A 26,405-nucleotide genomic window follows, 5' to 3' on the forward strand; every position below is an offset into this window, starting at 1 on the left:
AGACAGCGATGTCCCCAGGACTGGGCAATAGATGCACTGACTGCAGCTGGGATTGCAACAAAACTGTTACCTGAAAAATCTGACAATGGGAACAGGAGAAGAGGAGCCAATCATTGACATGTGAAAGACAGTTTAGTTATATTTTAAATATATAGGTCATAGCTTATGGGGCCTACTGAAAATGTATGAGATTCTGACCTGTGACGGCGTGAGACGATAATTTATGCAAGTTTAACTTAGCCTGTTCACACTTAGGAGAGTTAGATGTTCTTGAGTTTCTTAGTTCTTCTCTCGATGAGTTAGAGCTTCTTTTCCTGTAAACTTCAGAGTGATTCTTTCTGTCCTCGTTAGTGTCCTGTTCTGGAGAATTGGAGCTCTATGTCTTTTGTTAATTTGTGTTAATGCTGGTTCTTTAGCTTAATGTCCTGTGGTTCAGTTAACTTAGAGTCCAACCGTGACTGAGCCAAACCCTTTCCACTGTCCCATTGCTGATGCTGACCTGACGGATGTCCACCTGATGAAGAAACCGCTGTTTGCTGACTCATTAAAGAGAGGTATAACAAAATGCTATTTTGTAGTGCAGTGCTTTCTTCTAGAGATCAGCCGCTCTTCTGATAGAGCCATAGTTAAATGTTTTCCAAATTATTTTTTGGCTTAATTGTTTTGCATGAAGACCAAATATGCTATTCTGATTACAAGGTTTGTTAGGAAGTCCTAGGATGTTGACTAATTGAAATCAAACAAATAATTGATTTTATTCACCCATGCACTTTAGATGTATACTGTTTCTGTTTTCCAATTAATCCTATTGTTGAGTTGTACAGTAATCCTGGAATGTTTTAACTGTCCATAACTTAACTAAATTGAGATTCTTTAGAAGATTTGGTTAACCTGTGTTGTTTGTATATGTTTATTATTTGGTTTTGAGACTAATTTACATGTTATTAGCATTGTTAATCTAGTGAAAGAAATAAACTAAAGTTATACTAAAAGGCGTGGTTATTCATGGCCACATGGTTCATGATATGTAAAGATTATTGACTCCAGATGAAATGTTTGTTTATCGATTATGTCGAAAAGGAATTGTTGTTAAAGTCCTAGCTTATAGTGGAACCACTTCAAGCGTAGTCAAAAGGTCTATCGAACCCATGCTTAGGTAGCACTTTAAAACATGTCCCAGGCCTGCCATTGTAGCCTGAAGGCAGTGTCCCACTGCGATGTCAACTTGGCACTTCAAACCCCTTGTCAAGCCTTAAACTTCCCTTTAATTACGTATAAGTCACCCCTAAGGTAGGCCCCAAGTAGCTCATAGGGCAGGGTGCTGTGTAATTAAAACATAGGACATGTACTTGTTAGTTTTACATGTCCTAGTATTAAAAAACTACCAAATTTGTTTTCTCACCACTCAGAGGCCTAACCCCTGCCGTAAGGTAACATTGGGGATTCCTTATTAACATTAATAAGTTGTAATGCCTAAGCCAGAGGTGGTAGAAATGTCATGTTTGGTACCTATGAACTTGTAATGATAAACCCTCTTTAATGGTAAAGGCGGATTAATTATCACAAGTTTATAAATGCCACTTTTAACTAGTTGGCATTTTCATGCCCTTAGCCCTCTGTGCCTGTAACCAGTCTTAGGTCACATGACTGGGTGTAACTGACAGTTGGGACTTTGTGTATTCATCCCAAATAGTCACACAGTTAGGGGATTAGCAGAGCCGGAATGGACCATTAACTGACTTGATGGGTGGGGTGGTGAAGCTAAGCACAGCCCCACTTGAAACTGAATAGGCTGGGCTCTGACACTAAACAATAGGCTTAACAACTCTGTATTGTCAGTGCAGCCAGCTAAGAGCAAGGGAAGGGAAGCAGGAAACTCCTGGAACTTCAGAGAACCCTTCTGGAAACATCTCCCAACTTCTAGGAGCAGGGCACCAGGGTATAAAAATAGGACTCTTAGACACACTCTTCAGTTCAATGAATAACTTTATTTCGTGTGAAAGCCATAAAAGTATCCAATAACAGCAAACCATGGTCATGTAGTAAAATTATAAATAGATAAAAGGAAGGTTCCACATAATACATTAAAGAGCGCTAAAATTTATACTGGGTTAAGTTGTTAAGACACACAATTGTAAAAACAATACAGGACGGATATCAAATTTTGAAATCCTGTAAGCCTATCTATCTTGATTCCACATGGTAATCTATTACTGCCTAAGGTAATTTAATCTAAAATTAATTATTAATACACAGAATTATAACAACAATACAAGGCTGACATCAGACTTTCTTTTTTAAAAAGCTAAGCCTTCCTGTCTTGATTGCACTTAGTAATCTTCTTTTGCCTAGAGTGGTTATGGCTATGCCAATCAATCAGCAGAACTTTCACTGGTTCTTATGGCCCATGCGCTTTGTAGATACCTTGCGACTGCAAAAACTACCTTGTGTCACTTGCAAGAATTCGCAAGGATATGTTATGTTTCCTTATCCCCATTAATCTACATCCACCTCTTCCTGGACGCCGAATATCTGGGACAAAAAAACATAAAGTGTGCAAGTGTCTCTGGTTGCTCAGGGCAAAAATGACAAAAGCTTGAGTTGTAATCCTCCTTGCTCCATCTTACAGTGAATGACTTAAGTGGCAATATCCCCAGCCTAAATTTAATAAAAAGGGTTTTGACATAGGGGGGATCGATGTTGTCCATATAGGCCTCAAACTTGGGGCTACATTTGTGATCTAGAAACTGTAGGGCCTGCTGCCTTGGACCTTGTTGGTCCAAGTTTGCACCTAGATGGTTTCCCAATAGCACCGACTTAATCGTGCCTTTACTTCCTTTGTTAGATTACAAGGATCTCCCCACACCTCCTCCATTTTGATGAATTGGCACATATCTCTAATGTATTTAAGCCAAGGAATTTTTAATACACCACCGTCCGCTAAAAGCTCAGCTACTGCTACTTGGTAGGTGGACAAGTATTGGGATGTCCAAAGACGGACCCAGTCTTAAGGCAATCTCGTTGTGGATCTCGTTTAGAGCTAAGTCAAATCTAAGGGGTGTGAGAGGAGTACTCATCGGTAATCGCAGAAAATTATGCAGGAAGCGGTTTTCCACCGTCGTCAAACCTCTAGAGTTGCAATGCCCCCATAGCTCAGCACCATAAGTTGAAGCAGCCACTGCCGCTGCCTTATATACTGTAATGGCAGGTGAGATTTCTCCTTCCGAGATATTAGCAATTTTCCCCCCTATCACAACTAACCTCTGTCGGATCCCCAGATAGTCAAATTGACTAACTCTCTCTACCGATTGTCCTGCTATAGTCATTTTCCCCCTGAAAGACTTGTGCGGATTGAAGGCCATAAATTTGGTCTTGGAGGGATTTATCTCAAGGCCCCTCTTGGTGCAAAATTTAGAAAAAGCATTGAGTTCATTTTGGAGGCCCATTGGAGTTCTTGAGATCAATAGTTCTTCAGTTCACTACTGGACATGGGGAAGGACTGTCAGACGACTGCCTGCTGTTGTGACCTGCTGTGTACTCTGCCAGACTGTACCCACTAGATAAAGCGCGGTGCAACACCCAACTTTCAAAGGACCATTCACAGGTATTGCCACCCCACCATGTCAAGGGCAAGTTCAATATCAAGATGGTGCGGACATAGAATGTCTACTCCGGATAACACTCATGTCTGTAGATTATACCTAGGATTTAACCCAGGACTTTTGTATCGCATTGAACATGTCTGATATTTATAGGGATTATTGCTTTTTACTTCCATGTGAGACTTGAGAAAGCCCCAGGCTTTCAGCCACAAAAGGGGTATAACATGTGTCACCTGGCTGTCCCTTTAGATCCTTACAATAATAAAGAAGATATTTGGATCACAAGCACGACCCTGACTTTTGATTGGACGAGCTACCTCTCATATTTTATATACCCAAGAACATACTCTACTTTTGAATCTAGGTAGGCTCACCCAATTATCTATGATACAACTTTCAAAGGATCACTCACAGAGATTGCCACCCCACCATGTCAACGGCAAGTTCAAGATCAAGGATAGCAAGAGTGTGGTCCTGGGAAGAGGCCAGCATATGCAGAACTGCAGAACATGGTTTAGGCGCCTAATATTAAGTATTGCAGTACTAGCTGATATAAATCCTGTTTGGCCTGGGTGTACCAGTGCTCCACCACCCGGAGCATAGTGTTTTGACTACATTTTTTTTAGACAGTCTTTATTGATTTATTTTTTCATAGTACTTTTTTGTGTTATTTCAACATGAAATTATTTATAACATTAATAACATTTCTTTCCAATATAATACTGGGTCACCATTGGTCAGCTATCTGCATTCTAAATTGTGTGCAGCGCTTGCATTTATAGCATTGCCCTTAGTTTGTCTTCCTCCCCCGTGCCATAACTTTTGAATGCATGATACAAAATCAGCCTAATTTTCCTATGTTTTTAATAATTGAAGCCCCCCCAGAATTTATCAGTATTTTATTATCCACAAAAAATTGAGAATCGCTAATATGAATTATGCATGTTGAGCATTTACAACTCATTCACTGCTCCACCACCTGGAGAAGCTTTGCAGCAAAAGCCTAGCATGCAATTTTAGTTTCGTGTTTAACATCAAGAGTGGTCTGTAAGAAGCCAGATCTAGATGATCCTGGCCCTCTTTAGGATTAAAAATCATCACAGCTTCTCCCAATATAGGTCCTAGTACCATCTTTTCCCTCACCTCCAGAAATAACTCTAGGAGTCTTTCCAGTAGAAGGGCAGGCAGGGACTGGTATAGTTCTGGCAGCATCCCATCTGCTGCTACTTTCTTTCTGCAGGGCAGCTCTCTTCAGCTGTGAAATGAAGCTGGCCAATCTCATTGAGGTAGCGATCAAGTCAGTCTTGTGCAGCATCCTTTTGTGGGCAAATCCTCATTTCAGAGAGCAAGCGTCATTGATTTTTTTCCATGCCTGTGATGTCAGAGTGTCCGTCAGCCTGTAGCAACAATATGTGCATGTGCAGCCTGTCCCACCTCAAAAGCTATGCCAGCCCTTCTGTCAGACTTTCTGCCTTCATGAAAAACAATCTTTGCCTGTATTGCATACTGGTATGCTTCTTCAACCTGGACCACACTTCCCCTATCTGCAGCTTCACAGTATTTACATTTTGGAGGTCCTACGGCAATTGTGTGCTCAATTTATCCAGACTGGAAGCATGCTTTACTGACTTGGAGAGCAAGCTGACCTATCACCTACGGACCCCATAGATGTGCGTCAAGTATTCTCCCTTCGGGGCCACCTTGTATGCCTCCCACTTCTTAGTCCTGCTTTCATCTGACCCCTAATTTCCCCCAAAAGAAGGACACACAGTAATCCCAAATATGCGATGCATCATGCAGTATCTTGGCTCTCAGGTGCCATAACAAGATTCTGGGTCTGTGCCAATCCAGCGACAGTGCCACAAGCAATGACAAGTGATCAGAAAGATACTTGCCAAAATAGGCAGAATAACATAAATGTCAGAATTGTATGAGCACCCAAGCACGAAGTTGAGCCTGCTCTATGTCCGATGGACCATAGATTAGAACATAGGTTAGAAGAACCTGTCCCTAGGATGCTGGTGCCACCACACCCCAAAGCACTGCATCCATGCTTGGTTTGACATTTGGTTTCATAGGCTGCTGCTTATGCTTCTGGCCATTTAGCACACAGCTGAAGTCCCCCTCCCAAATGAGCCTCGTGTTCATATAAGGAGCTATGAGGGCATTAATGTCTGAGAAAAACGGACTACGATCTAGGTTCGATGCATACATGTTTGTAAGACCAGTCTTGATCCTATCCAGGAGCCCAGTCACAACCACATATCTTCCCAGTGGGTCTACTGCAATAGACCGCTCCAGAATTGGAACTGCCGGAGCCATCTATATCAGCAGCGACCTGGCATATTTGAAGTCAGTTCCTGCACGCAAATTCCCTTCCAGCGTTTTCCCAGTTCAGAGACCTTTACCCTTAGTAAGTGGGTCTCCTGAAGGAGGGCAAATTGGATCTTGCATTGATACAAATAAGAATACACTCCTATGGCAGCTACCAAAACTCTGGACTTTCCAGGCGACCAGTGTTCTTTTCATATTGTTTTACAATCTGCAGTGCTGCTGCGGGCTAACGCCCTCCTTCCAATCAGTCACAGGCAAGTCGCTCCACTTAATACACTCATCTTACATGTGTTAACCCTCAGTTCAATTGGCTGACGTTCTAAAAACTCTCCACAGAATAGCTGTTGAGTCCCAATGGAGACTCCAAAATTCACCTCCCGCGCCCTCAGGACAGATTCCAAACCCTGCCCAACTGCAGGCCCACCTAGGTGTAACACCATACTGCCTTTCTTCAGAAAAATAGTGTACTGTCCTCCCCACACTAACAGATAATTTAACCCACAAAATAGATAAACCAAACAGATGAAAAAAGAAAATAGCAGGCATTTTCCAGTCAGCCTAGGTCAGCCTTCAAAAGGCAAAGATCCAGCCTAGAAACAGCACCACCAGTACAGGTCCCTATGTAGGTCGCTGCACCATTCCTCAAATGAGGAGGACCAAGTCTGAAGGAGGGCATGTGCAAGGGATACGCTCACTCCACGGACTCCAGTGCATTCTCTGAGGACCAATCCATGTCTCTCTTGACAGCTCTCCCCAACCCAGGGTTGGAAAGAAATCCCTGGTCCAGTTCTGACCCTACCGGGGGAACAGTCTTGTTGGAAGCAGTCATAGTCTATTCTTCTGGTTCTGCTTTTGTGCTCTAGAGCTATGCCCCTCTACATTTGAATCCCTCTACCCCCAGGGATACTCTCTGAGTAGGCTGCAGACGTCTCTGGTCCCTCTGACGATGAGTCCTCTGCTCTGTCCAGCACAGCGTCTCCCTGGACTGTGATCTAGGCAGCATTCCAAGATCTAAACATTAGTCTACTCAGTTTGCAGTGCCTCTGTCTCTGGAAATCTATCCTATCTCAGTTCTGCCGCTTCGAATGAGAAGGCTCTAATCCCCCCTAGGCTCACCTTCTCACACATTTCCAGCCATGCCCACACCTTCTCAGGGCTCTCAAATAAGTGTGTTTGTCCTTGTGTAGTAACCTTCTAGTGTTGCCTGGAACAGCAACACGTATCTGAATTCTAATGCCCTCAGCTTTTGCTTCACCTTCAAGAATGATTTGCATTGTGCCTGCACCTTCTTAGTATAATTGGGATAAGTGGCTATGCCTTGATTCTCAAAGGAGCATTGTTCATTTTGTTTGACTGTGGCAAGGATGCAATCTTGATATTTATGATAGAAATTGTTGGTGATCAGGGTCCTCAGTGGGGGGCCCGGAGGGAGCTGTGCACCCCGGATTATGTGCGCCCTCTCCACAGTGAACAAGGGAGGCAATCCCCCAGGGTACAGCTCTGTCAGTATTCAGTTCTCCAGGAAGGACTCAGCAGTTCATTCCTCAGCCCCTTCAGGGAACACCAGGAAATGCAGGTTATTGCTGCTTAAGTGATTTTCTGCATCATCCACCCTTTCATTTAGAGACTTTGCATTCTCCACCATCTGAACGCTGTCCCCCAACTTGTGAGAATCAGTACAGAGGAAGTTCACCTAAATGGAGACAGACTCTATTTTCCCCTCAGTGGTCGTTCAAGTACCTTGAATCACAGCCAAAGGTTCTGCCCTGGGTAGGTCCTCATTTATGTGCCTCCTGCTCTGGCACCCTGCGGGATCAGTTTGGCTTGTGATTTGCAGGGATCTGGTAGGAGGCCTGCAGCCTTATTCACCACATGTTTCAGCACATTGGGGGCCCCTGCAGCCCCAGCTCTTCCAGATTGTCAGGCAGGGCTGCTCTAAGCAGGTCCTCTCTGCAAAGCTGTGGAATGCGTTGATTTACCTCAAAAACTACCATTTGAGTAACTAAAGTACTTCTGTTAACACTCCAATGGTGATACTTTATCTGAGGAGGAGAACCAGAGAAAAAAAGGAAGAAGAAAAATCACACTGTTATTACAATTAGTTTTTCCCTATTCTGCGGGTGAAGCACTGGGCAATATGAAAAAAGAATAAAGAAAAAGGAAAGCAGGGAGGGGGAAGGCGGTAATGAACCTACCAACAACACTGAGTAGTCCAAACAAGGTATAAATACGTCCCTTATGAACAGGGGACAGGTATTCTTCTAAGGAAAAAGTCCTGTATCCTTGAGTGTATCCGTAGTGTAGCAAAACACTGTATGAAAGGCCTGAGTAGACCCAGCCTGTAGATTTAAACTAGCAAAAAAGAAAAAGAAGAAAAACCCCATAAAAAGCGTGAAAAAAGTTCCGAAAGACACATCAATGGTGCAAGGGGAGTGATTAACAATAGCTATACAGTGAATGGGGCCCATATATTAACTGCGTTGTTACATTCCATATAGGAAAGGGCTAGACGCCGAATGAACGCAGTAGGTAAGCTGGTACGTGAAGCAAATTAAGCAAAGTGTATGTCAAAACCAAAACTGTTGGTACGAGTAGGCAAACCCATGAAAGTGGTATCTCACATGGTAAAGGAACGTCCAACAAACATGAGAAAGCAGTTTAAATAAACTATTTGGGCGCCAGACATAGATATAACTGTCAGGTTAACAAAGTAAAACTCCGTGAGCATAAAGCTGCTGGGAACAAAGTGAAAGAAAGGAAATGCCATCTACGTTGACGTTTCCCGTAATAATAATAAAAGCTACTGTGTGCGAAATAGAGGAGAAAGGCAGACCGCCTTCTCCCTTACCTGTACTGCCCCCAGATTCCGGGAGTGAGGAAAAACCGGCGTGTGTAGTTAACCGCAGCGCATGATAATGCTGCCGTGTTCTGTAAGAAGACAGTTCCCCATGGAGTGTCGGCGTCTATATGCACGCACTCTTGAACATAGAGAAAGGACTAAAACTGAAAAGGCAGGAAACGAGCAGAAAACACTCGTATTCAAAAGGCACTAACATGGGCGCCATATTGGAGTGTGTCCGAGCACCAGTGTGGACAAGGCTGCGTGTAGTTTGTTTGAATATCGTGAGCCAAAATGCTAGAGTGCAGAGACCCCCAAAGTTAGAAATGTGCACAGAGATAATGAGTGATGTTAAGGAGATCCCTTTACTTGAGTTGTTATTTTAAAGGAAGGTTTTACTATATAGAGTTTTTATAAGGAAGGGCAGGCAAGGTGAACATATGGAAAGTCATAGCATTACTACAAAAGTGTGAAAATATATAGGACACTAAGCACAATATACATGGCATGAAAATCAATTGGAAATGGAACACAAAACGGCGTGTGACCCTTGAATGTGGGACATATGTTTGTTCAGCACTAATACATGATATTGACATTGAGCATGGTGTGAGGGATATGAAGGACAATCAAAAGGTTGTATAATAAAAGGTAAGTATACTTTTCAATAGGACAACATTATGTACAATATATTGCATAATATTTAACATATACAGTCATGTAAAACAAGAGAGGAAAGGGGGAAAAGAAAAAGGTTAAACATAGGTAGCAAACTTCTAACATAATGATGTGTTACTGAGTAAGTGCATAGTCATTGTTATGTTCTCCTTATGGAATACAGCAAAAAGTAGCTAAGTCCCAAATTGTATCATTATGGACAAAAATGTCCCTGATCACATAGTGAGAGTGTATTAAGGAGAAAGGGAAAATGCAAGGCATCTATATTTAAAGAAATACATGGAGGTCCTTATGGATATTGAGGCCCTGTTCAACCGCTCGTAGTTTAATAATCCACCTGCTTTCAAGGAGTTTTAAGACCAAAGTACGGTTGCCTCCTCGAGGCATCCTGTTCAGAGAGTCAATCCCATAGATATAGATGTCCAGGACTTCCCTGTGTCCATGGGTCTCATTATAGTGAGTCACAAAAGGATAGTTGATGTTGGATGACCGAATGGCTCTCAGGTGTTCTTGAATTCGCTCTTTTAGTGGTCGAATGGTGCTACCAACATAGATGAGCCCACATGTACAAACAATGCAATACACCACAGAGCTTGTGTTGCAATTGATAAAGTGTTTTAGTTTGTGTGTAACCAGGGTGTTGTACTGGAACCTTACTGTCTTATCTTTAATATACCCACAGATGTTACAGTGTCCACATCTGTAAGTGCCTGGTGGCGGTTTAGGCAGCCAAGTGTCCCTATTCTCAGGTGGCATGAAACTGTGACATAACTGGTCCCGTAGGGTGGTGCACCTTTTGTAAATGATGCTGGGTTTTGCCGTAAGACCATTCTTTAAAGTCTCGTCAGTTAGTAGCAAAGACCAAAGTTTACGTACAGTTTTAAAGATTTGGGAGCTTAGTGCACTATGTTTGATAACAAGAGAGATGCGTTCTTGTGAACTGTTCTTCTTAGTGTTGGTAAGTAAGTTAGGGCGTTTAATTTTCATGATCTTATTGCAGGCTTTGTTAAGGGTCTGTGGGTGGTAGCCTCTGTGTCTGAAACGTAGTTCCATGTTGTGCAATTCTTCTTGGAATACCTCCTCCTCACTACAGTTACGACGGATCCTTGTACTTTCCCCATAAGGAATAGCATTGATTTGGGGCTTAGGATGTGTGCTAGTGGTGTGCAAAATAGCATTGCATGCTGTGGGCTTTCTAAACAGTTTAGTACAGATATTACCATGCTCAATGTAAATAGTAAGATCCAGAAAATTGATGGAAGATTGACTGGCCTCATGAGGAAATTTGATATTAAAGGTATTATTGTTTAGGTGCTCCGTGAAAGCTACAAGTGAAGGTGCATCGCCTGACCAAAAAACTAAAATGTCATCAATATATCTGCCCCAGTAGAGAATGTGTTGTGTCAGGAGGGGAGGGCAGGAACGCCACACATGTGTTTTTTCCAGGTATCACATATATAGATTGGCATACGATGGAGAAAATTTCGCCCCCATGGCTACTCCTTGTATCTGTCGATACCAGCCTCCATTATGCAGGAAGATGTTATTGTCTAGGACCAAACTTATAAGGTCCATAAGCATAATAGTATGGTCTAGTAGGGAGGCATCTCTAGTGTCCAGAAAATGTTGGATAGCAGTAAGACCCTCTATTCTCGGGATGCTTGTGTATATTGAAGTAACATCCAAAGTAACTAGGTAGTGGCCCTCCGTCCAGTCATAGTCCGCAATTTTACACAGTAGGTCTTTCGTGTCCCTGATATAAGAGGGTACGTTCTGGACAAAAGGCTGGAGGAAGATGTCTATGTATTCTGACAATTTCTCCGTGGGGGACCCAATGCCAGAAATGATAGGTCTGCCCAGGGGAAACAAGCCCGTTTTATATATCTTCGGTAGAATGTAGATGCAAGGTGAGGTAGGCGTGTTGTTGTATAAGTATTTAAATTCCATATCAGATATCAAGTCAAGATTCAGGTAAGTTTGTAGTTTCTGTAAAATGCACCTATTCACTCCCGGCATAGGGTTGGAAGTGAGTTTGAGGTATGCAGTATAGTCTGACAGTTGACGATCCAGTTCGGATACGTAATCCGTTCTGTCCATAATCACAATGTTCCCACCCTTGTCTGCTTCTTTAATGACTATGTCATTGCAAGATCCGAGTGAAGATACGGCTTGCTTCTCAGCTAGAGTAATGTTGTGCACAGGGATGGACTTGTGTCCCAACACATATTGTTCCTCCATGCGATAAAGATCGCTGGTAACCTTATTGCAAAAAGAGTCAATTGCATAATCCCTGGGTATTGTAGGTGTAAACTTGGATGTTGTCTTTAGACCGCTAGGGGTCCTAGTGTTGGAATCTATATTTAGATCAGTAAGAATCTCCGCAAGTGATGGCATGTGGCCCTCTCTGTGCTCAATTGATAGCAAAGTTTGAATGTCCTTGACATCCTTGATGGTCATTGTACTGGGGGTGTGATACAAGGCAGTGGCGGCCCGAACAGGGGTGTTTATGTCATAGAAGTATTTGTAGAGTTTGCATTTGCGAATAAATTTGAACAGACTGATATGTAGTTGTGTAAAGTCTGGAAGTGTAGTGGGTACAAACCCTAGACCTTTTCTAAGAATGTTGATTTGGTCAGGATTCAGGGTTTTAGAAGATAGATTAACGATAGAGATGGTATCAGGAGTATCTCCCGTAGAAACATGTTTATCCGTCATTGTTGAGAATTGCGAGTTATCGAACACGTGGCAACGCCCTCTGGTCGTCTGTTTGTATTTGAACTTGTGTTTCCCCCGTCTGATGGTCTTGTGGTTATTTCTTCTCTCCTCTGGAGTTGTTTTTGGCCTCTCCGAAATCTCCCCAGTTCTAATAAAAAAGGTGATCTATGTGTGGAGGAGGACAGTAATGTTTGATCCCTTGTGTCTTCACTAGTTCCACTTGAGATACTGGATATATCTGTGTCGCTAGTAGTGAGATTAGAAGAAGAAAGATTTTTCTTAGTGATTGGGGATTCCCTATTGCTATCCACTTTGGAATTATCATACTTGAGTGCAAAGGTAAAAACCCTCCCATTCTTATAGTCATCTCTCCTAAGTTTACGTAGTTTCTTGTCCTTTATATATAGTTGGTGTTTTTGTAAGACCTCCTTAAGAATGTCAAAGTTTTTTGTTTTATTGTCAGTTGAGTCTATGTCATTAATCTCTTTTTCCAACAGTGCAATATCCTGTAAGGGTTTATCTCGCTTGGCCTTAGCATCCTGAATAAGTATATCCATCATACCATATGATGAAGTTATTAGTAGTTGTTCCCACTCCTTAAGTAAGTCAGGGCTAAGGTCATCAATAGATGGAAATAAGATGACCCTCAGACCCCTCGGGATTTGGTTGTTTTCCATATACTTCTGTAAAATGGTGTAGTCCCACCAACGTGAGAGTTCTTGTTTTTTTAGACGCTCGAGTTTGATTAACTTAGTTCTAAGACCCTCATGTGTGGGATTGGATGCACTGGGTGCACTAGTCTGGGCATTGGTCTGAAATAGTTCCTTAAGCAGGGTATCTCTATTATCATCAAAATTAGCCATTATTCAACATATACAGATATTACCAAAATAGGTGTAGAATAACATGTACACATATACACAACTATGAAACAATCAAAAATTCAAACTGTTGCATACAGAGTTAGAAAGTGACAGAGTGCAGACAGCATCCACTTGCAAAAGATCAACGTTCCTGAAAAATGTGGTTGATGCTAACCGTCGCACATCTGAGACAAAGAGCTCCAGAGTAACATATCATGAATACAGTCTTGTGACGGGTGCCAGCCTGGTGCAGGAAACCCAACCACCAAGGGTTTCAAAATGCACACAAACAGAGGCGGAAAAACGAACCACCTATGTCATGTGCTGTAAAGTACAGAATGCAAGAAAAAAGAGCAACCAGGGCACTCCAAAATGATAAGTCTGAGATGAGTAAATTTACAGTAAATATTTTAATGCTTTGTGATGGGTAGTCGAATGGAAACTCAAAGATAATCACGTCCACATATTAGAACAGGTATGTATGAGTTCAAAACAGCCAACACGTGTTTCGTCCTCACGGACTTTTTCAAGGCTGGAAACATAGACAAATGGGAACTATTTACAAATAGTGACACTACCATCCGGTAGGTACAATAAAGAATGATGTAACATATTAAAGTTAAAATAAATAGCAGAAAAGTTTTTTTTGCATAGGGTGAATTGGCCTTTCAGCGTGAATGGATAGTCATACAAGTTATGGAGATAGCCCATTGTATTAAGACGTAGAACACAAAGGAAAGCCACCCTATATCAAATCGGTGAGTATAGGGAGGCGGTGAGTAAGAAAAAGATTATTTTAAGTAATGAAGAGTAGGGATGCAGAGAGCCAACCCAGGAGAAAAAGGTTTCAGTGAGGGGTGTGCTTATTGACCACCAGGGTGAAAGTATTAGCATTGTGCACATACTATATATCAATCAATCAATCAATCAATGACACTTATAAAGCGCGCTACATACCCGTAGGGTCTCAAGGCGCTGGGGGGGGGGGGTGCCGCTACTGCTCGAATAGCCAGGTCTTCAGCTTCTTCCTGAAGGAGAGGTGGTCTTGGGTCAGGCGCAGGTCGGTCGGGAGGGAGTTCCAGTTCTTGGCGGCCAGGTAGGAGAAGGACCTTCCTCCTGTAGTCGCTCTTCGGATGCGGGGGACGGCGGCGAGGGCGTGGTTGGCTGATCGGAGGTGGCGCGTGGGAGCGTAGAAGTTGACTCGGCTGTTGAGGTAGCTCGGGCCTTGGTCGTGTAGGGCTTTGTGTGCGTGGGTGAGGAGGCGGAAGGTGATTCTCTTGTTGACGGGGAGCCAGTGCAGGTCTCTCAGATGTCCGGAGATGTGGCTGGGTCGTGGGATGTCGAGGATGAGTCTGACTGAGGCGTTCTGGATCCGCTGGAGTCTCTTCTGGAGCTTGGCGGTGGTACCGGCGTAGAGGGCGTTACCGTAGTCCAGTCGGCTGGTGACGAGGGCCTGGGTGACGGTCCTCCTGGTCTCGGTGGGGATCCACCAGAAGATCTTCCGAAGTGTGCGTAGGATGTTGAAGCACGCCGAGGAGACGTTGTTGACCTGCCTGGTCATGGAGAGGGAGGAGTCCAGGATGAAGCCCAGGTTGCGTGCATGGTCTGTCGGTTTGGGTGCGGTGCCCAGGGCGGGAGGCCACCAGGAGTCGTCCCAGGCGGAGGGTGAAGAGCCCAGGATGAGAACCTCCGTCTTGTCCGAGTTCAGTTTCAGGCGGCTGGTCGTCATCCACTCGGCTACCTCTTTCATCCCTTCGTGCAGGTTGGCTCTGGCGGCGGCGGGGTCGTTGGTCAGGGAGAGGATCAGCTGGGTGTCGTCGGCGTAGGAGATTATGCTGAGGTTGTGTTTGCGTACGATGGCCGCGAGGGGGCTCATGTAGACGTTGAAGAGGGTGGGGCTCAGAGATGATCCTTGTGGGACGCCGCAGATGACTTCGGAGGCCTCTGACTTGTACGGTGGTAGGCGGACTCTCTGTGTTCTTCCGTCGAGGAAGGAGATGATCCATTCCAGCGCCTTGTCCTTGATTCCGATGTTGCTGAGGCGCCGTACTAGGGTGCGGTGGCAGACCGTGTCGAATGCCGCGGAGAGGTCTAGGAGGATGAGGGCCGCTGTTTCTCCATTGTCCATCAGGGCTCGGATGTCATCGGTGGCGGCGATGAGGGCGGTCTCGGTGCTGTGGTTGGCTCGGAAGCCGGACTGTGAGGGGTCGAGGGATCCGTTTGTCTCGAGGAAGGCGGCCATCTGCTTGTTGACGGTCTTCTCGATGACTTTGGCTGGAAACGGGAGAAGCGAGATGGGGCGGTGATTCTTGAGGTCGGTGGGGTCCGCTGTTGGTTTCTTGAGTAGAGCGCTGAGTTCGGCGTGTTTCCAGCTCTCGGGGAAGATGGTGGTGTCGAAGGATGTGTTGATGATGTCTCGCAGGTGGGGTGCGATGACAGCGTCGGCCTTGTTGAAGACGTGGTGAGGGCAGGGGTCGGTCGGTGATCCGGAGTGGATGGAGTTCATCGTGCGGATGGTGTCTTCGGTGCTGATCGGGGTCCAGGCGTGGAGGGTGGTGGTGGGGGGTGGTTGTTCGGTCATGGTGTGCGTTGGTTGGTTGTTGAAGCTGTTGTGTATGTCCGCGATCTTGTTGTGGAAGTATGAAGCGAGGGAGTTGCAGAGGTCATGTTATGGGTGAGACAAGCGGTGCCCGTAGATGCGTTGATTTACCTCAAAAACTACCATTTAACCTGTGTTCACCCTGTGGTAGCTTGGTACAGAGCAGTCAGGCAGAGGGAATGTGTAAAGTATGTGAGCAACACTTCTTACAGTAAAACAGTGAAAACACCACCCAAAAAGATACCACACCTGGTTAGAAAAATAGAATGTAATGTAATACATGGAACAAGACCAAAACGAATAAAGATCCAATAAGTAGAACCTTATTTACACATTTTTACAGAATAAACTGTAAGTCCAGTTTGTATACCCAGTGGTGCCTTTGTAGTGGGGGAGACCTCAAGAAATGGTCTTTGAAGTGCTCAGATGCCCTCCCTTCCTTCCCAGGCTCCAGACTCACCAAAGAGGAGGCAAACTGCCCTTTGTGTGGAGACAGAACACAGCCTATTCATGTGTAAGTGTGAAGCTGTGTCCAGTTTCTCCCTCCCATTCTCCCAGGATGGCCCATCATGTCATACTTAAGCTCCTATTGTGTGTGGCTATCTAGAGGGAACACGCAAAGCCCAGCTATCATCCAACCCAGATGTGCAATGAGAGACAGCCTTCAGGCATACAAGGCTAGGAACAGGAACATGCTAACTTTCTAAAAGTGGCATTTTCAAAATTATAATGAAAAATCTGACTTTACCATTAAAGAGTATTACTCATTACAAAACCATAGGTACTAATCAGGACAGATCTACCTCCTTTCAATTAAAAGTTACAGCTTGTTAAATGTAATAAGGAATTCCCATTGTTATTCTATGAGAGGGGTGGGTCTCACAGTAGCAAAAAATTAATTTGGGAGTTTTCACTGCCAGGACATGCAATACTTTAAAGCACATGTCCTACCTTTTAATTACGTAGCACCCTGCCCTATTGGCTTCCTAGGTCCTAACTTAGAGGTGACCTATATGTAATAAAGGAAAGTTTAAGGCTTGGCAAGTGGTTATAAATGCCAAGTCAACATGGCAGTGTAGCACTGCCTTCAGGCTGCAGTGGCAGGACTGGGACATAGTTTAGGCTAATTAAGTGGATGACACAAAAGGTGCTGCAGACCCACTGGTAGCATGTAATTTTCAGGACATGGGTATATGCTATACCACTCTACAAGGGACGTACAATCAAACCATGTTTTGAGAAGAGAGCACACACACTTTAGCATTGGTTAGCAGTGGCAAGGTGCACAGAGTCCTGAGTCCAGCAAAAACAACTTCAGCAAAATTGGAGGCAAGCTGGCAAAACGTTTGGGGGAAGAAAACCCTATATTTGACAGGTCCATCTTTTTCCCACATCTTCTTCCCAATTTGTTATTCAGTCCTGTGAGTAAAATTCCAGTGATCTCTAGGAAAGGTCAATCAAGCCATAATATTAACCTTCTGCTGTCCCCCATGGTGTACAATAGGAGTACCAGTTCTTGATTTTGTGGTTTCACGTCCTTTATCCCCCATATTAGATGCATGGATGAAACATGTGCCCCATGTGTAAAAAATTACACATTATTATTGCCTCAACTTTTGTTAAAAGCGTTTAAAACCACTCCCCCCAACATCGTAATTCCTATAGTATCCTAACTTGTCCATTTCCTATCCTTATAGCAACACAGATTAGATCTTTCAAGAGCCCATCTAAATCTCTGAAGATATTCACTAACAATATTGATGGGAGGATAACAAAATAGTAAATGCACGAGGGTAGCACAGCCATGTTTGCTAATGCAATTCACTCTGTGTTTGACCTGACATGCAGAGATAGTGGTTCCCCACACCTTTTTTGCTTTTTTCTAGGAGGCTTTTCTGATCCTATTTTAAGTGGCCTTAGGCCACTGGGCACCTTCCCACTGTAAGTACAATATGAAAGTGTTCCCACGCCCTTCCTACATATGTTAAGAAGGGCCACATACTAGTATGTGCAAGCTTGCACATTAGTGCTTTCATGTACCTACTGAGCCTGGCGTGGCTTGCTTATATGTGCACACTTGCACATTGGTGTTTTTACGTATGTACTGAGCCTCATGTAGGAGGCTGGCCCTCTATGTAGGGTGCAAAATGTTGTACACTGTGCAGAGGGTCTGGCCAACCACAGGTTGGTTCACAGAGGTAAAAACTAGACCACCCAATGCTCTAATTTTTATGGTAGTTTGGTGGAGCAGTTAGGCTAATTTTGGAGAAGTACAAAGCATTTTTTGTACTCACAGTATCAATGAAGCAAGACTCACACTAAGAAGAACTAGAGACCATTAGCAAAAATACTTCAGATTTTTTTTAAAATTTTAAGACCCAAATCATCAAAATTGGGTAAGCAGTTTTTAAGTTACAAATTTTCAAACTTTAGAAAATGTCTCAGTTCCGTGCGCACCGTAGCGATCAATGGAGAAATATTTTTAAAATGCATATAAATTCAAGCAATGGGTTTACCAATGTCTCCTCTTGGTTGTAGGTCGCAGTCATCAGTAAGCCCTGTGGACCAGCTGGAAAACCTTGTGCAGCTTCTGATTTCAGCAGAAGCAGCGGCAGAACGACTTTGGAGCTGGTACAAGGCCACTGGAGGGGACACTTGGAAAAGCACTGCACAGGTGGACTTCAGGGTGAGTCTGGTGGGTCCCCTTGGAGTGTCAAGGTCGCAAGAGGTGGGGGACCCTTAGAACATAGCTGGATCTTTGGCACCGGGCACAGGTTGGCTGGGTTCAATGTGAATCAGAGTGAATCAGTGAGCCAGGAGCTGTGTGCAAAGATGCCCTTGAAAGCAAGAGGTAGGTTGATTTGCGGGTTGCTTGGAGGTCCGCAGGGGCAATCTCTTGGGAGTTCTTGGTGTTTTCTGAAGTCCCTCAACTGGGGCATCGTCTTGGTCCTTTTTCAGTCCAAAATGGATAATCCTTCTGGGTGTCCGATGTTGGGTGACCAATACCTGGGGCCATTGCACTGTTCAGCCACTGGAGGTCACAGTGCCACCAATCTTGGCACACTTGCAGGTTTTGTCTTCACAGTCACTTGGGTGAAGGTGTCTGGCTGCCATGTCTGGTTCCTTGGTAAGCAGCTGGTCAGTGAACTGGACTTCACTGGTATTTTGGTCTTTGTTTAAGGAGAGTCATGCCTTCCCTCTTAAGGGAGATTTTCAGCAATTTTTTGAAAAGTGGAGGTCCTCTGGGGTTTGTAGAGTGTGCCGAATGTCCGAGCAATTCTTCAGCGGTGATTGTCAAGTCCTGGTGTCAGCAGGCAGGGTTTGGCACCTTCTTCTTGGTGCAGCAGGACTTCAGTTCTCGAGTCTTGAGTCTATTTTGTTGCTAGCCGTCTTTTGTCCTGGGAATCTGAATCTCTGGTCTAGGGGGTCCACTAAATTCTGTATTTAGTGGGCACTTAGGGGATTACCTTAGGGTGGCTACACCAACTAAGTGACCACTTCCCGTGGGCAGAGGTTACTTCCCTACACCTGATTTGCTATTTTCGTTCCATACATGAGGGAAGAAAATGAAATGGAAGGCTCACCTCACATGCAGTACCTTAAGGATGGTGCAAGCTGGGGCTGACCACTCCTCCTGTCCTTTGTGTGTTTTTCTGCCATTGCTCCCCCAAAAATTAGGGGTTTGCAACAGGGCAGCCATCTACTGCTAGCAGCAGGCCTGGGGGTCATGTTTCAAAGGCAGTAAGCTCTTTGAGGCTTGCGAGCAGGGCAGTGCACATTCCTGAGGAGGGAGGGGTGACACCTATACCCAGGAAGTGCTTGCTTTGTTCTGGGACCCAGAGAGCAGTAGCTCTCATCCCAGGGTTACAGAATCTTTTCTGTTGGTGGGTGCTGTTTGTGACTGGCCAGCAACCATGCCAGTGTTAGTTAGCTTTGCAGGGGTCACCTCTAAAGTGGCCCCTGGTTGCCTTCTGCAATAGATCCAATACTGGTACCAGTTTGGATTTATCATTCTGAGCTGTTTGATACCAAACAACCCGGGGTTTTTAGTGGCCATCATTTAGCTGTGAAACTCATACTGACCAGTGTCCAGCACATGCATTTTAAGTAACTGCTCTGATCACTTACTTTGTCCTAGGTTTGACAAGGACACGGTAGGGGCATATTGCTCATCCAACTATGCCCTCACATACAGTATAGTGCACCCTGCCTTAGGTCTAGAAGGCATGCCAGAGGGGTAACCTACCTATATTGTATGCAGTGTGTAGTGAATAGAGCACACTGGCTGTGTGCCATGTTGAGTTTGCATTTTAGGATTTCACCAGGACACTTAGCCTGCAATGTTACCATTTACGAGGAACTTATTGTGGCAGTTTAAGGTGTTTACCAATTGTGCCAATGCCTCACAACAGTTTTGGGAAAGAGATCTGGCGCAGGAAACCTGGTTACCAGGGGCCCTGAGCAATAACAATTTTGAGACCACATCAAATATCAGGCAAAAAGTAGGGGCTAACCATGATAAAAGAGGATTTTTCTCACACCTCACATGGCTTGCCTATGTGTGCACACTTGCATATTAGTGCTTTCATATATATACTAAGCCTAGCAAGGCCTACCGCTATGTGCACACTTGCACATTGGTGTTTCCATGTATATACTGAGCGTGGCATGGCTTGCCTATATGTGCACACTTGCACATTGGTGTTCTATATATATATATTCTGAGCATAGCATGGCTTACCAATATGTGCACATTTGCACATTGGTGTTTTCATATATATACTGAGCCTGGCATGGGCTGCCAGAATGTGCACACTTGCACAATGGTGTTTATATAAGTATTCTGAACCTGGCACAACTTGCCAGTATGTGCACACTTGCACATTAAGGTTTTCATATGTGTGCTGAGCATGACACAGCAGGCCTGTATGGGTGCATATGTATCCTTGGGGTGTTCTCAATGCTTGTGTCCAGCCTGCCCCTTCAGGCTTGTGTGTGTGCCAGGGTACAGGTGCCCATGGAGTAAAGATTGCCCATGTGTGTTTTCACTGCCATTGAGAGCTGCTGTGCCCGTAGGTTAATATGGGGGAAAGTTTATAATTAATCCTAGCTGCAATCGTGGATTGCAGTGGAGGAGTCTCATCATGTTGACTATCATTAGATTCCCAATGACAGACCATTTCGAATAGTTGGTTTTGTCAGTAATACCTTGGAAATGCTGCTTCTAGAAAGTTGGCATTTCCATGCTTTAAAATCCCTTTTGTGTACCTTTCCACTTCAAGGTTCATTTCACTGGGGGCTGAAGGAAAACACATCTGTGCGTTCCCCAGCGACAGCTATACAACTTTGACATCCAAAACAACAGACCTCTGTCATCTGAGGTCCCGGCTGGATAGATTGGAGGGAGAGGTTTTGACACATGGCCTCTCAGAGCCAGGTATTGACCCCCACTAAAGATAAGGCTCTATATTCCAGGGCCCCATGGCAGAAAGGCTTGAAATTTAGAGGAGGCATCTGTGGTTCAAAGGGTAACCCTTTGAACCACTCCTAACTTCAAAGGCCCACTTCAGTATAACTATGAGGATTATACTTCAGCAATTTAGAGTTACACTTGCATGAGCACAGAAAAGAGTATCCATACTGCATGGTGCACACTGCCAGAGGAATCTGTGCACGGAAGTATTTACTGTCCTGGGAAGGTATTGCACACCCTCCTTGCATCATGGCTGGCCAGGGCACACTGTTTGCTGCAGTGTGAGACTCTGAAGTGTGCTTTCCAAGGGCGTGTTCGCTTGTCCCCTGTTCTACTTGGAGGTCTCAGGGACATCAAAGACCTCCTGCAGGGGACCTACGCTGTCTACCATGTCATAATGGGAGTTATGCCCTTCTACCTGTCTACGTCATCTGCTTGATTCCACCTGGAATACAATTAATTGCGCACCAGATGTTGTGCCTCATTCCAGGGAGGCACAGCAGTAGTAACTTGTCATGTGCAAGCAGGATTGTCTGGTGCAACTCAAGTCCCTGTGCACCAGACATTGGGCCTAACCTGAGGGAGGCCCTGCATTGAGCACTTTGCATCTGTGTTCAGCAGTGTCTGGTGTGGCACAGGTCATCGTGCATCAGACCTTGTGCCCATACCAGAAGGGCACGGAACTTGGTAAACTCTTCGTGTGCAACAGGGATGCCTGGGGTGGTCCAAGGCATTGCATCCCACACATGGTGCCTGCTATCCTGAGAGGTGCTGGATTGGTAATTATCTATGAAGTGATGTGTCTGGCTTGGCTGTGCACCACTGTGAACAGCTTGTACCAAGGCTACCCTCCCTCTGTGCTTTGCAGACTCGGGCCAATGCTAGAAAGCAGGTGTGGAGACCTCTGAGATCTTTCTGAGTGAGGACCAAACCTCCATTTGCCAACGGTTGCCTGATCAGCCATTCTCTCTTTCTTCCCCGTACCTTTGCCCCAGGATCTTGACTAAGTGTAACCACCGGCCACGTGCGGCCTAGTATCTGGGAAAAGGTTGCTTCACTTCCATCTCTAAGGTGGGCAGGACTCCTCACCTGTATTGGGTGGGCCATCTTCTGTACAGAGAGCCTATGGCTGCTGGCCAGAAGTCTGAAGGGGCCTAGTGGTCCCCCAGTGTCATCAGGCCTTCTTACTTGGGTGGGCATCTTTTTGGTAGGGCAATGAGGCTGGGGCAAGACCCATGTGTGGCTTACTCCTCATTTCTATTGGCCCAATCTCAGGGTGTCCTCAGAGGTGTCCTCAGAGGTAGTCTGTAAAAACTGGGTGACCTGCCAGGCGAAGGGAAGGTGGAGCTGAAGCTTAAAGCTCCTCTTCAATGCTTCCCTGTCATTGACACCCCCTTTAAAAGGGTGGGCATCAACATAGGAGGGCCTATAAATTCCCAGACTGCTGCCGGGCACAGATTCATCCTGGCTGTGGTAGATCACGCCACCCGATGCCAAGGGTAGACCCCTCTAAGGACCACAACTTCATGGGTGGTGGCTACGGCCCTTGTGTTGGCTTTTGCCTGAATGGGATTCCCCCAGGAGGTGTGGTCTGACAGGGGCACAAACTTCAAGTGGCTTTCCTGCAAGCCATGTGAAAAGAGTATGGAGAGGCATATAAGCTCCCCACCCTGCCACCCTCAACCTAGTGGTCTTGGGCAGAGACTCATCAAGACTGTGACAGCCATTATCAGAGGTCTATCAAAGGACCTGAATTAAAAAGGGCATGTCCTCTTACCATGACCTTTATTTGCCTCCCAGGAGGTCATTCAGAAAGGAGGGGGTTCAGCCCCCCAGAGCTTCTAATCGGGTGCCTGATCAGGGGACCTCTGAATTTGGTCAAGGAGGGCTAGGAGCCAGCGATGTAGTAAGCTACATGCCAACCCTCCAGAACCAAGGGCCATTGTTGTGGAAACCAGTGTCCCATAAATTAGAGCCCAGACAGGATGCCATGCAGGACCTGGTGGATGAGCTTGCCCCTCCAGTGGAGTTGACACATGGACAGACAGAGTGGTTGAGGGAGACTATAGAGCCAGGGGCTCTTCAGAACCGATGGGCAGAGCCCAATGAGGCGATCAAGAGGAAAGGAGAGACCACGTAGCAGGTGGATTTCAAGACCCTGAGGTGGCCCCTCAGGGTACTACAAGTCAGTTGCCTCACACCACACGTCAAGAGGTCTGAGGTCATCATAATAATGGTGACAGAGAGAGAGGAGTAGGAAGAGAGCGTAATACTCCCTGATCTCCTGACCTCTGACGAGACTGAAGGAGTGATCCTGTCCCCCACCCTAGCTTTTGGTCAGCAGAGGGTCTGCCACTGAGTGCTGGGGCAGTCTCACTTGCTGCCCTCCCTTATCCCTGTACTACCCCTCTGTGTGCCCAGGAGGGGGGCACTGGCGACAACCTCCCTATCAAGAGAAACTCTTATAGGTTGTCAGATAAGGTGAGGTCTAGCGTCAAGGTGAAGGTTTTAAGATGCTAGAGATAAGGTCATCAAACCCCTCTATAAGTCTCAGGTATAGCCCGGTGGTGTCAATACCAAAACCTGCTGGATGGGTACCACCCCCAGACTAAGGCTTGATGGGGACTTTAAGGTGAAACTTCACCCCTGGGTGAACAACTCCAACGTGGATGTTCTACCTAGGTTTTTCCACCTTATTGTGGAGGACTTCCTAGAAACTGGGTAGAACCCCCCACTTTGGGCTGGGGGGAAATGTGTAAGAACTGACATGCTGAGATTGTGGTTCCCCAAACACTTTTTCTTTTTACAGGGGACTTGGTTGATCCTGTTTGAGTGGCCTTAGGGCCATGGGCACCTACCCTCTCTCAGTACAGTGTGAAAGTGACTGTGCGCCCTCCCTACATATGTTAGGAAGGGGCACCTACCAGTATGTGCACACATGCACATTGGTGTTTTCATGTACTTACTGAACCTGGCATGGCTTCCCTATATGTAAACACTTGCACGTTGGTGTTTTCACATATATACTGAGCCTGACATGGATTGCCTATACAGTATAAGCACACTTGCACATTGGTGTTTTCATGTATATATTGAGCCTAACATGGCCCACCAGTATGTGCACACTTGCACGTAGGTGTTTCCATGTATATACTGAGCTTGGCATGGCTTGCCCATATATAAGCACACTTCCACATTGGTATTTTCATGCATATATTGGGCCTAGCAAGGCCTACCAGTATGTGCACACTTGCACATAGGTGTTTCCATGTATATACTGAGCCTGGCATGGCTTGCCATTTTATAAGCACACTTTCACATTGGTGTTTTCATGTATATAATGAGCGTGGCATGGGCTACCAGAATGTTCACACTTGCACATTCTCTCCTTCTTCCCCTGTATCTTTGCACCTGGATCTAGACTAAGTGTAACCACTGGCCGCTAGTGGCCTAGTGTCTGGGGAAAAGTTGCTTCAATTTTAACTCTGAGGCGGTGGGAATTGATTGGAGGGTGGAGAAAGGTGTGGGCCCAGGAGGGGTCTGCAAACTCATTTACATCTCACCTGTTGATTGTCAGAGCATTGCATTAAGGTGCTGGAAGTGAGTGAGTTTGTGTAGGCAAGCATGGCTGTTATCCATGGCGCTGCGTAGCGGTGCGGAGTGAGTGTGTGGGAGTGAATGTCTGGGTCTCACTTCACTGTGCGGCCTCATTGCCGTGCACATTGTTTAATATCATGCTTGACATTGACGTTCACTGGTGTGGCCTAGGCTGCAGAGCTATTCCAAAAGTGCTAACGTTTACTTTATTTATTCATTGTTGCTATTGTTGGGAACCAGGATGCATCTGGGGTGATCATTGGGGTGGGTCTCGTGTTGCCAACACTGAAGAAGAGCAGGTAGGTGAGGGGAGGAAAAGCATTATTTTACTCACGTCTACATACTGCTGATTTCTTATTAACACTGTTGGGCCTCGTATTATTTGTTATATTTCTGATTGTGGGTTATGCCTAGATTTACATGATGTTCATGTGGTGTTAATACATGTGTGTTGAATACAGGTGTGCAGGTTATACAGTGAGGGTAATCACCCACCTCTGACGGGAGTGGCAAGTTCTGCCTGGCTGGGGCCCGCTTCATCTAACCAGTATGTGCCGCCTCCCAGATCCTGTCAATCTCAGTGGCAGTGCCTTCCAGAAAATAGATCAGGGATCACAAGACTGCTATTATGCTGCCATCTACTAACTGCATTTACAAGTAGAACCCCTTCAGTCTTAATTATCAAAAATAGGAAAATATTTTAGCAATACCCTAGATTGATATTGCTCTTTGATAAGCCCTGATTGGTATGGGATAAAGATGTGTTGACCCAGTTAACATCTGGTAAAAATATTTTGAGAACTTAGCAATTGGTTTTAGGTCATCCCTCCACATATCTAGTGAACAAAATATTGTTGTCCTCATAAAACAAAAACACGCGTATCACTCCTTCAGCAGTATTCTTCAATGTTGACTTTCCACCATTAAGATGACAGCACAGGGCTCCACTGCTAGAGCAGACTGCAGGAGATACAGTGGGCAGCCTTGTGCATGTTCCTGTTAACCTGATATGAAACTGAAATACATCTGTTTGTGAGATCCCTTGCCATTGGTCTGTTATATAGTAATTCAAACCACCTAATCATGTAGCCCATTATGCTGACTAGTTTAAGCACTTGGAACGGATGCTGCTAGCTTAGGGCGTCCAAGCCCTTTTCTCAGGTTAAGGGCCAGAAAAGCTGAATGTGGCCACACGGATGGTGTAAACACAAGTAACTTAAACTGCCTCCAAATGTTAATTGAAGTACTGTGGCCTGGAACACAGCGGCTCTTGTTTGTATGGACCATTTAATGCAGTTGCAGAAGAATGATAGCCAATATCTTTTCTAAAATTTTGTAGTCAATGTGCACTATGGAGAGGTGTCTGTATAAGTGGTCCTTACTGAGTTTAAGTAACAATGCAAATGGCCAACCTCAAAGGTCACGTTGCATAGTGCTTCTGGTCCCAGCACTCCACTTTGTGCTGTAAATCATTAGCAGGAGCTGATCCACACCCAATGATTTCCCAGTTGCGATATCTAGGAGTGTTCCCATTTATTGCTGGAGCCTTATCAGTTGATCTGTTTCCTTCTTGATTTCTAGGGCCACCTGCAGAAGGGTCACCTCTCTGAGGAGTTTTTATTTTATTTTATTTAGGACACAGTATACAAGTCATTCCACCTGTATACTTTGAATAATAATCAAAGAAAACTCAACTGTATTCATC

The 26,405-nt window shown here is 45.1% G+C and overlaps 1 protein-coding gene across 4 annotated transcripts in view; it reads left to right on the forward strand.

Annotated features, from left to right (window-relative positions):
- Positions 1–26,405, forward strand: part of HNF4G (hepatocyte nuclear factor 4 gamma) — a 423,834-nt gene that overhangs the window by 97,330 nt on the left and 300,099 nt on the right. For 3 of the 4 annotated variants that reach the window (XM_069220374.1, XM_069220373.1, XM_069220376.1), the window contains exon 2: positions 18,169–18,316. The exons of the other annotated variant lie outside the window; for it this stretch is intronic. The gene's annotated coding sequence lies outside the window, so the exon portion shown is untranslated. The remainder of the gene's footprint in view (positions 1–18,168; positions 18,317–26,405) is intronic. 4 annotated transcript variants of the gene reach the window in all.

Source organism: Pleurodeles waltl, chromosome 2_2 (genome assembly GCF_031143425.1).
Source record: "Pleurodeles waltl isolate 20211129_DDA chromosome 2_2, aPleWal1.hap1.20221129, whole genome shotgun sequence".
In the NCBI taxonomy this organism is placed as follows: domain Eukaryota; kingdom Metazoa; phylum Chordata; class Amphibia; order Caudata; family Salamandridae; genus Pleurodeles; species Pleurodeles waltl.